The 11,868-nt window shown below is 44.6% G+C and overlaps 1 long non-coding RNA gene across 1 annotated transcript; it reads left to right on the top strand.

Annotated features, from left to right (window-relative positions):
- The first annotated feature begins 2,294 nt into the window (after window positions 1-2,294).
- On the top strand, window positions 2,295-3,929 carry LOC133883905 (uncharacterized). Its single transcript, XR_009903025.1, has 2 exons — window positions 2,295-2,659; window positions 3,261-3,929. It is a non-coding gene; the product is annotated as an uncharacterized LOC133883905 (long non-coding RNA).
- The last annotated feature ends 7,939 nt before the right edge of the window (window positions 3,930-11,868 follow it).

The following is an 11,868-nucleotide window of genomic DNA, read 5'->3' on the forward strand; positions in this document are numbered from 1 at the left end:
GAGATTGGCTGAAGGACTTCGCTCGGTGTCGCGAGGGACAACCGAAGGGATGCAAAAGGTGTTGCTGAGTGGAGACCTTCAGGGGTCCAAGCAAAGGGAGGACCGTTGCTAGCGGCCGAAGACCATAAAGGGCAAGATTGTAAATAATCTCTTAGAATGTGGCAGTTGGAGGGGTAATATTATAAACTGTAACAATAAATGGTTGGTTATGACCTATAAATGAGGCGTAACTCTAACTGATAGGACATATGACATTAATTCCAATAGAGGCTTCATCACTTTGTGTATCTCCCCCTCTAGCCTTCGGATCCGAGATCCGAAGACCCATCACTTTGTTTGGCAACAGTAGTTTCCAACACCAATGAGCATGTGTTGGCCTGCTCTTAAAGAATAATAGCTTCAGCGTAGAATGAATAAGTACACAATCAAAAGACTACATCGAATTTTAGGATTGTATACATAATTTAATAACTACATTATGTATATCCATGTTTAAAACTATATATATATATATATATATATATATATAACTACTATTATGTGCCTATGCGCAACATGTATGCACGCTGCGAACAGGGCTCGCGTACGTTCGATCGAGCTAGCCTCACGCAACCAAAGAAGATCTGATGTGTGTGCTAGCCTCACACAACCGAACGTGCTACCACCCACCACCCCGTGGGCCCACTAGATGACCAAATACGTTCCCACCCCGTGAGCAGCGATTGCAACCAGTTGCAACTACGTACATAGACGAGTTACAACATGTAGTATAAAGTGATTGTAACTACACACATAAAGTGATTACATATGTTATAACTAGATTGTCTACCATGTTGTAACTGTAGTGTTCAGCAGGCTGTAACTAGAATGGTTGTAACTGCAATACTGCAATGCTCATCATGTTGTGACTCAGTTCTACATGATGTATTTCAACAAGCAACATTGCAATTCATCATATTGTAACTACAATGTTCTACATGATGTATTTCAACTGCAACACTGCAATACTCACCATGTTGTAACTTAGTTTTTCATATTGTATTTCAATAAGCAATGCTGCAGTTCACCATATTGTAACTGCACGGGAGGGAGGATGGCTTGGCCGGGGCTTGCGCGGCCGGCCAGTGCGTAGCGCGAGGCTATTCTGCGTCTATATATACACACACGAGTATTAGACTATATTTTCACAAATTATTAATTAATTTTCCTGCACTTAACATAACTATTTTCTCACTTCAATCATGCCGCTTAAGTTTCTACATTACAAGATATGCCATGCGCCATTGTAATTCGAGAAGATTTCACTTTATCCTGAGGACAGCACCTGTAAGTAGAAACTCTGTCAGACGGTTATTGATCAGAAAGCTGGCCTATGAAAGTAGGTTCGAATTCCCCGAACAAATATTCCGGGTTTTTTCTGTCCATGCTAATATTGATAATCGGCACTCGTCGATCATGTATCCTGAATTTTTGATATGATAGGCCAAACACATATGCATACACAGTTTCTTGTCACGCAGCTGATGAGAGACTGCCACCCATCGACAACACATAATCAGTCGCTCGATGTTTAAATAAATAAAGTTATTTACTCCAATTAGACAACATCAAGTACTTTTCAGCAAAAATAAAAATAAACACATGCATAGTTGACTGTACTTTGCCATTTGCCACACGCTGTCTCATGTAGGTCCTATGCACAGCAGGCAGCCATCACCTCATGGAGATAGTCCAAACCCAGACGCAATGCGAACCTAAAATACCACTACCAATTAAGCCTAAAACAATAGTGCACTTGCGTACTGTCTGTAACGTCGCCTAATCACTCTCCCCGGTGACACCACGCTGACGCAACAGGCTAGGCAGACAGCCTGCAACTGCATCTGCCGCGTGGGAACACAAGACAGTAGAAACGGGACGTATAAATGCCGGCACCCGGAAGAAAACCTTGTTTTTCGATAAAATACATCGTTTTCTTATCTACAAAAATGTTCATAGATATATTCAGATATTACGTATTGAGACACCCAGAGTTCATTGGTAAACAATTTACTCTCTATAAAAACATCACTTTAGCAAAGAAGCGTACACAGGTTTTCATGTCTCGACTCCGCACCGTATTCATATAGTTTTATCAAGCCATACGCATATAGTTTTTTCAAACCATAACACGCGGTGCATGACATAACATATAGATGATCCACTCGCAACCGGTCTCGGTTTCGTGAGAGTTCTCGGTGTTCATATATACAATAACATCTCGCAGAAATAGGTGGCAAGTGCGACAAGATTGCGTTTTCTTTGCACCTTTTCCTTTTTGTTTCTCCCCTCTGGCTATCAATCGATGTGGGCGATCATACCGCTTTTCGTTCTCTTGTTCATACGGCGTCAGGCGCCAGGGTGCAGGACGGGAAATGAGATGAGGGCAGGAGGAGGAGGATGCTTGCACGCAACAGCGCGCAAGATTACGTTTGGATCCTGGCGCCGCGATTGGAGCCCCCACCACTAATCAAAGGTAGCTAGGCAGGCCGAAGCCGTAATGACGCGACCCACAGAATAGGCATAGGCATCGTGCTAATCGCCATCATGTCTGGTGATTAGCAGTGGCTGGAGAATAATCTCCATGATTATTCTCTCGTACATCCTTGGGCAGGAAAAGGTTCGTGTTCTGCCACTTTAGTGTTGGGTAAAAGGTCTTTCTATGTGTCGGAAAATTGCTTAATTTGCTTGATGGGAAATGGTAGCAGTTTTTATTTTAAATTGAGAAACTAAATTAAAATATGTCTTGATTTATTGGTGATAAGTGATTGATATTGATATTGATTTGATTTGATAATCTTCATTTTTGCTTAAGTTTTAATGTGTTGATTCTGGTGAACTAGAACTTCGGGATGAATATATGGCGTTTAGAGTTTTTATCACCGAAGCTTCCGGTGTTTAATTTTGGTTGTATGAATCCGGAACTTTCAACCTGGACCTAAAACTTCCGGGTTCCTTGGAAAACCAAAACCGAGAGCTCCTATCTAGATTGAATCCTAAACTTTCAGGTTTGGATAGGGACTTTCGGGTTTGGTCTGTAATTTCCGGGTTTGAACTAGAACTTCTGGGTTTGAATTGGAACTTTTGGGTACCCTATATGAAGTATGTTTGTCCTGTGTTCATGATTCTTCTTGGGAATATTATTTCAACTGAGAATTTTGATTTTGGACTAACTAAAGTTAGAACTGTTAAAATATGTTTGCTTGTCTCATAATGTGTAGGTAATAGATGTAATGTAGTGGCCGATGGCAGGATGACCGAGGCCAAACGGGATGGTTGGTGCCGCACGATCGAGGAGACTGGACAGTGTCAAAGGTAATCCTAGTTGTACATGTGGAGGTCAAGCAAAACATGAAAGATGGATGAAGATGGCGTGTTGATAAAGTCAAGCAAAATGAATACCAGTGTAAGTGACAAGGTAGCCCGAGGGATTGGGAGCGGGAGAGATTTGCCAACGGTCAAGATCGTAAGATAGAGTACACGTACCGACATCGGGATGCTTGCTTGAGGTCAAGTAAGTGGCAATAAGTCATGCTTTGAGAAGTATGCAAGGGGTTTTGCGGTTTGGCCTCAAAATCATAGGAAGAATGGAGGTGCACGCGACATAATACCCTTGATGGTAGATAGAAATGTACTACAAGAAATGAGTATTTTAGGAACAAGCTAGAAAATTTAGGGTCAAGTAATCTAAGTTATAAATAGAGAGGTAGTACTATGTGGGAGATGTGAACTAATCACTCGAGCCTCTTAAATTATTCATATGAGAGTTTTGTGCTATGGTTTTAAATGAGAGGAATATGAGTGCTTAGCCTATATATCATGTTAGAGTTTTGTAAGAGAAAATCTTTATAATCCGCTTAAAATAGAGCTTATCTCTGCAAGCAATAAAATTTATATTTACTCTTGTGCTTGAATTCACCTTCTTCTCATTTTTCTTTATTGGTTTCCTTGCGAGTTTGTAAGTTTTTCGTCTTTCGGTTACAATTTTTGTTTTCGTGCTTAAGCTGAAATTTCTCACCATATTAGAGTTGTTATTTTCGTTGCTAGAGGTATAAAATTCGCGTACAAATGTACACAGTTAGGTATTAAATTCCTTTGCCTCTTATCTATCAACTTGGAGATTATCTTCACCTGATATTCATCCTTTTGATATTTAGTTGTTATCTTCTCAAGAACCAAGTCTTACGTGGGGATGAGTCATGGATTGGTATGCTGTGAAACCTAGAATTCAATTTCAATCATAAGACCTATCATTGATTGGATTTTCATGTTTGGATTTTGAATTTTCGGATATCAATTTTTGTTGTGGTTTTTTTTCTTGAGTTACACTTCATTATGATCCATTTTAAAAATGTATTAGGTGACAAAATAGAAGAAAATTATTATTCTCGATCCTACAGAAATTTTGATCATACCACGAGAAAATAAACGTCTATTTAGTACATCTCGGCGTTGGCTTTTTGTCCAACCAAATACATAGTCGCACCGCCAAACGGGACCCGATGAAGGTTTGTAAAAAGTGCAGTTTTACCGACCGTAATCAAGGCATCGTTTGGAATTGTTTCCTGTGAAATTCAGGTACTGTTTTGACGATGAGTCCTACAACATTCTTGCGAGTGTACGCTGTTGTGTGGTGCTTTGGATCATGGCATTGCACCAGCAGCAGCTTGCAGGGGATCCATGATCCGAGGCAATCGATGCAAGATGCACGATCCGTCTTGATAACCTTGTAAGCTACGCACACCACCGCACCTGCAAACGCTTGATCTCTGCCACAGCACAAACCTCTGCCTCATGGAACGGGAGCAGTGCAGCTTATGAAGCATTATTTCATCTGCAGTCGTTACAGATCATGTGTTGTAGCAGCCAGGGATTTTTTTTTAAATGACCAGGCTGTGCCGGTTTTTATTAATAAAACAGGAATAAATACAAGTATACAGCCCTGAGAGGCTGCATGTAGGAAAAGAAAAAGACAGCGATTGCCAGCCTAGTTGGCGGGACAACCAAAAACTAGCAACACTTAACTACCACAACAGCGGGTCAAAACAAACCACAACTAAAAGCAAGATCAAAGTGACCTCACATCCTCACGACTTGTGATCACGTTGCAAAGGCAGCATGACCGCGACATTGACAATCTAGTCCTTCACAAGGAAGTATGATGACTCATAGCCCACGTAAGCTTTAAGGCCGATGGTGGAGATGATTCGAGAGAACTCCTTCGGTGATGGTGGTGGAGATGCATCCAATTTGACCATAAACTTCAAAGCAAGGTGGGCTCTGTGGTGAACCGACGACCTATCATAAGAGCTTTGTTGATGTCTTATCGGTGCTATCAGTAGCAGTAAAGGCTTTAGCTGAGTGGAAGGGGTCCTCGATAGAGCCCTCGACGACAGACTTCATGGAGAGTGGGTGCTCAATCATATTGGCTCTGGAGCAGGCACAACAGGGAGATCCAAATAGCAATCCAAAATCTCTAGGAGGTAAGCTTCAAATGGTTGTGCAAAGTCATCAGTGGTCGACTAGGGAACATTAGCTGCAACGGGGGGCCTATGGTAGGAGTGATGAATTGGAGCATTGTTTGCTCCACAGGCAGCTCCTGGGGCTCCTGTGCATCAAAGGTTTGTGAGGGCATCGCATCCACCTTGTTGATGACCACAAGCTCACAATCATTTGAAACTGCAATGGTCATAGACGCATTTACACACGACAGCTGCTTCATGGGCGGCTCATGGTGCTCAAGTGTAGCAGAGGTCCTTGAGGACACCACATCCACCTCATTGGTGACCGGAAGCTCATGGTCATTCTGATCCGCTGCGGTCGTAGACGCCGTCATGTGCGGCAAAGGACCCATAGAGTGTGTGCGAGCCGCTGTGAATGTAGTGAAGAAAGACGGGGTCAGTGAGCGTTGAACCGGAGAACAAGGGCCAAAGAGCCCAACCATATCAGTGGCAGAGGGACCATTGCTCGACACCTCTGTGTGCTCCAGGTTATTGGCCACACGTGCTAGCCACAGCTTGATTGTAGAGACCCCTTCTCTGAGGGGGCAGACCACATCCTCCAAATGGGTTGTGAGCAATTCCTAGAATTCTTAATGCATCACTTCCTCAAGGTGAGACACAATCAGCTGTTAGAGGTCTGAACGAAGCAGCTCCACTAGAGGTGCAATCACCAATTGAAGGTCCGTGGTGGGTGAACCATGTGTGGCGTGGCAAAGGCCGCCACCAGCCGCACTGGAGATGACGTCACTGCCACACCTAGCATAGTGGCTAGGTGAAGGCAGCAGTGGAGCACAACGCGCACTTGGAGGGGGCATAGCCACTACATCCTCCCAGCTCCGAGCTTGCTGAAGACAACAAGGTTGGGCGAATGGGGAGAGGGACGCAAGGCAGTAGAGGGAGACCATAGGTGGAAATGTCGCTCCCTATGCCTAGGTCGACGGAAACGGATGCAGCAAAAGGAGTCCTAACAAGCGCTAACTTGATGGTCATGGGCAAGACAATAGTAGCATCTGCCTTGAGCCTATCTTTTGAAGGCAAGACTATGCTCCACCTACATCTTGGTCAGTGGTGCAGATGGTTGCACGATGCGACACGGAGATGAGTCATGGGGGTTGTGACCCTTCGCATGGCCCCCACAGGGGCATCGCCCGATGAGGAGGGGGATAGCATAGCCCCACCTCACATGCCAACTCAGAAGCAGATTAGTTGATGATGTCGATGCATTCAAAACGGAGGAGGATCGCAAAGGGGTGATGGTGCTCCGAAGAAGGAGAAACGCCACTCAAGGAAGAGCAGATGGAGGCAATGTGTGCAACATGGGCACCGCCACACCTGCGCAATGGTAGGAGGAGTTGTGCCGCGAGTGGTGATGGATGAGGTCGACGGAACGAGGAGGTCATGGCCGGAAGGCAGACACACCAATGGTGCAATGTGGGCTGGTCACCGCCGTTAGTCGCAGCAGCATAATTGACTCAGGGCGCCTCAGCCTAGAAGCTCTGACGCGGGAGCGACATATGCCGATAGCAGAAGTGACGGGATCTGAGGCCCTCACTCCTGCCCCCTCGCCATCCACGAGAGAGCCTTCTGGACGGGGACGAAATGGTGGGGGGGTAGATCACAAGAGCAGGGGAAGGGTAACATCCGACGGAAACGGCAGTGGTGGCATCAAATTGGTAGTGGTCTAGAGGAGCCTAAAAGGGCGCGTCTACGAGGCCTAACCCCTAGTGATCATGTAGATCATCGTTGGCGTAGCTCCAATGGATCGAGGTCCTAAGCCTAGATCCATTGGGGGAGGCAGCGCTGCTCGATGTCGGTCATTCACATGGAGCTCACGCACGTAGGGCCAGATCCGGAGGAGGGGAGGCTCCAGCGATCGGTGGTAGCGGCGCCGGCCACAATGGCCACCAGCGGCGACGACAGGGCTTAGGGTCCCCAAGCTGGCGTCGAGCTCATCAATTCCTAGGCGCTCAGGAGGGGGAGGAGGAGGAGGAGGAGCAGGACCAGCGAAGGAGTCTGCGGCAACAGTCCGAAAACCCTAGGTTTCCCTGTGTCACCTGTCGCTGGTCTCCTCTTTCTTCTTAGGATCTTCCCAAATACACCCGCATGCTGCCATCTTGTTACTCCGATGCAGTCAGGGAATATGATGCATGGGACCATTACAGTTCCTGATCCTATATATGTCTACTACTTAAAAAGCATGTAGTGCTTCCTTCTCGCATCTCATGTAGACTACCTCCTGGATTTTCTGTCGACCCCTGCGTTCCGCTCCGCTCCTCAGTGTGGCCCCACATCCTGCGTCTTCCGCACCCTCGCTCCCACGCGCTCCCGTGCCCTCCTGTGTGGGCCTGCATCCCGCATATCCTGCACGAGCTCCCACGCCCTCCCACGTGGGCCCACATGCTCCAACGCTCCTACTTCTCCCGCATTACATGCAAAGCACGGGCTCCACGACTAGCTTAGGATCTAAATCATGTACCTCTACAGTAGAAAAGTACGTGTAATTCAGAGGCATACATTCTTGATGATCTATCACGTTCATGGCCGTGCAAAGTCCTTTTACGCTACAGGAAAAAGTGACTACGCTGGTCCTACATTACAGATACCATCAAATGGAAAGTGATCCTTCCTATGACCTCAAAACCCAACACCCTAGACTTGTTTCGATAGGTACGGATTAAAACCAATTCCCTGGGGTTCGAGAGGGATGGTCGATCCGATGGAGACGCAGAGAGAGATGCCAGGTAGGTAGTGACCCGGAGCCATGCATCATCATAGATATCACTTAGTTTCTGCCCACGTCATCAAGTCAGACTGGTTTCAATAAGAGGAAAGAAATAACTACTGCTGCTGCTAGTTGCCGATATTAATTAGCGCCTAATTTTGAAGTAATGAAACAACTGTGAGACATATGTAGGGCGCAAATATACCCCATTTACACACCTAGTGGAACATAATACATGTCACTATGCCATAAGATTTCCAAAACAGACGACAATACAATGGTTCACGGGCATTAAACTGTGTGCGCATGTTGACAGAATCAAAAGGAAAATGAACAAAAAGGAGAGAGGAGATCTTGTGAAATTGATGGATTAACCAAGCTCGTTCAAACTAAGCCTGTATTGTCAGCCTTAGTCCTACTAGAAAGACACTGATTGATTATTAATTTTGAGGGAGCCTTGCGTTGTAGACTACTCCCTCCTGCCAGAATTACTCGTTCATTTAGGCTAGCTCGTGCACACTGGACACGGAAGTATGAATACGCGTGCGGCATCGCCTAGTTGATCCTGTAGCATAGAAATGCCGTGTTGCTCTGTTCATCTACCCCTTGTCGCGCTGCTGCTCACTGCCGGCCGCCGTCGCAGCCTCTTGGGCGCGTGGCTGGGGACGAATAGCATCGCCATGAACTCGCGTAGCCGTAGTAAATCTTCGTTTGGTGGGAGAACCCATGCAAGTTGCAGCTCGGCGTAGCCGTAGATCCGCCGCCGTAGAACCTCGCCGCCGGCCGCCGATTAGAGCTCAGCCGGTTTCGTGAAGCCCTCCGTTAGGATCAGTGCATCGCCGCGCATCCGCAGGGCCGCTTCTTGTTGAGGTTGGAGCCCTGCAGTGCCATCCTCGTCGTGCGCCGCCGTCTTACCCGATTCCGGCGACGACCATGCTAGCATGTGTTTAGCCTTTTTTGCTTATAGGAATGCTTAGCCATGCTTTCATGTTTTGATGTTGGTACCTATTTACCACTCCTCAGTTATTCATACCCTGCTTTGAGTCGGATTACATCTCTATGTGTGTGATTTCAGAATAAAATGTGGAAAAAGGGATTTTCTGGTAAGGGATGAGTAGTGTGGGATGGTGGGACTCTCCAGTGTGCACACCTGACTTGGTGTGGAGTGTTGTGGCTTCAACCAACGTGTTAATCACGTAACTACAAAATTGTTTAAAACTGCTTTAAACTTCAAAATTTCAGACTCACTTTTCTCTTTCCTTTGAAACTCATAGGATAGGATGCTTAACTTGCTTTTATGCAAATAAACCTATACAACCACTTTTATTCAAATATCATTTTCTTGCATATAGATAGGCTAGCGCTTAGTATAGGGCATGGTGAGTATTTTAGTGTACTCATATACTAGACTTGTTGCTTCATAGTCATATCCCACCTAGAAGTTTCTCTCCGTCAATGAAGACTAAAAGACTCGAAGACTAGAAGATGATGGAATTACGTCTGCACCCAAATCCGCCTATGAAGTTATGTGTCGCCATTAGTTGTTTTCCGTTGTTTCTTTATCTCTATGTATCTCACCGGTTGGCCCATGTACTTGGTTTTAAGCCTCTTTAATGTACTATTTATATGATGTACTCGTTATGTATGGAAATGATATCATCTTACAATAATGTGGTGTACAATGTTAGCCTGTTCCTGGAACTAACATTGAGGTATAAGGCTTGGATTTTCGGTAAGAAAATCCAGGTCGTTACATGGCCCTTGCTTAAGATGGGCCGTCGATACATGACATGTGTACAGGCAAACTCAAGAGGCCCGGTTTGCGTTGCTTTGCTGGATGGTCGTTGAGATCGGCCCACACGCAAAAGCCCTTCTAGAATCCAAGACATGGGCCAGTACGCATGTAGGCCCAATCTGCTCTTGGGCTCGGCACAGCAGTTTTGGTCCATTTCCCAGCTCCGTTCCATCTCATTTTCCGTTCCATCTCTCTCTCCCCCCTTCATTTTTCCCTGAAAGGAGCTCCGGTTCCATCTTGTTTCTGCAAAGTAGCCAATCCTTGCTTTCTCGTTGTTGTAACACTGGTAGACTACAAGTTCACGCAGCCAACATGTTGCTCCTAGTTTTTTACTAATCGAAGTACAACTCTCAGTTTCTGCACAAACTAGAAATGCGCACAACCATTACAATGCCATTAGCTAAACGCTTATTGCAAAACAAAAAACGAAAGCCAAAAACGATATGACAAATTGTCATGCTGTAGCTAGCCAAATAAACACTCATCCATTGCCTTCGAGCTCCGAACCACCGTACACTCCCTGGCGTCGATTATAATTTTTATTCATGAGGCTTCCTAGTTGGGTTGTATTTTTTGTCCATCAGAATTTGATCTCGTGACCTCTCGGTTAATTTTCCGTCCGAGTCTTGACATTTTTTCCCCGAGTGTTTCAGATTTCTGTCCTCAAGGAGAGGAGCAGATTACGTGTTTGGCCGATCCATTGTGTCGATGCTACTTTCATTTTTGAACTTTCGCCCCCAAATTTAAGTGCACGGTGCGGTGAACTTTTTGTGTTGGGACTTCTTGTTCTCTTTTGCAAGAGTGTTTAAACAGGTTTGTGAGTTTAGGATACATTTACTAGTCACATTATATGCCAGCCATTGAAAGTATACATGGAATTGTAATAAAATTCAGGAATACCCACTCTGGAGAAAACAAAAGTAGAAATGGAATTGAGCAGAATGTGAACTCACGTAGGATTCGGTTAAGGTTTGGTTTGTAAAAAGGGGCTGTTCGTGAGCTATTCGAGACTCTAGTGGGATTCGAACTCGGCTCTAGCTCCAAATAGTCGAGCTCAAGCATGAATTTGAGGTTGAGCTTTAAGGCTCAACTTTCTCATTCCAAACTTTATGGTTTCCTCCTAAATTTCCAAGCAATGGCCAAATTTGTACAAACTTTTGTATATCTACATTTATACTCCTATAAAATGCATGAGTTGTGATAGATTCTATTGATTTTCATCATTCATCTGAGTTGATCAAACGATCATCGTGCAAAGTTAGACCTGTTTCTACTTCCAAAAATATATTTAATCTTTCAATATGTAACTTCCATACCAAAACGTCCAATATTTATCTTCCATACATTTTAAAAATTTATTCAATTTCCTATTATTTACCTTCCGTCCATAGACATCCAATATTTACCTTCCACGCATTCACAACCGGTTACTTCTTCACTTCTGAAATTACATGATTATGTTGTGAATTTCGTGTATGCGAATATCTTTTTTGTTATACTATTTTTATTTCTTCAAATTATTATATCCTAAATTGATTTTACGTATGTGAAATACGTGTGCGGTTACTAATGGTATTATATTTAATACATTTGCTCGTGCAATTTGTGCTTACTTGAGCTTTCATCCAGCTTTTACAGAAGGTTTTTATGTTGAGGTCTGGTCTATGTGGTGCCGGCAGGTATCCAGAAACTCAAGGTTTTTAACAACTCTATCTCTAGGAATTTGATAATAAAGAATCAATTCATGAAATAAGCCCTTAAAAGTAAGACCGTATTCTCAATTGGGCCCACCTGACATCCTCCACGGCAAC

The sequence above is a fragment of the Phragmites australis genome, chromosome 11 (genome assembly GCF_958298935.1).
Source record: "Phragmites australis chromosome 11, lpPhrAust1.1, whole genome shotgun sequence".
Taxonomy (NCBI): domain Eukaryota; kingdom Viridiplantae; phylum Streptophyta; class Magnoliopsida; order Poales; family Poaceae; genus Phragmites; species Phragmites australis.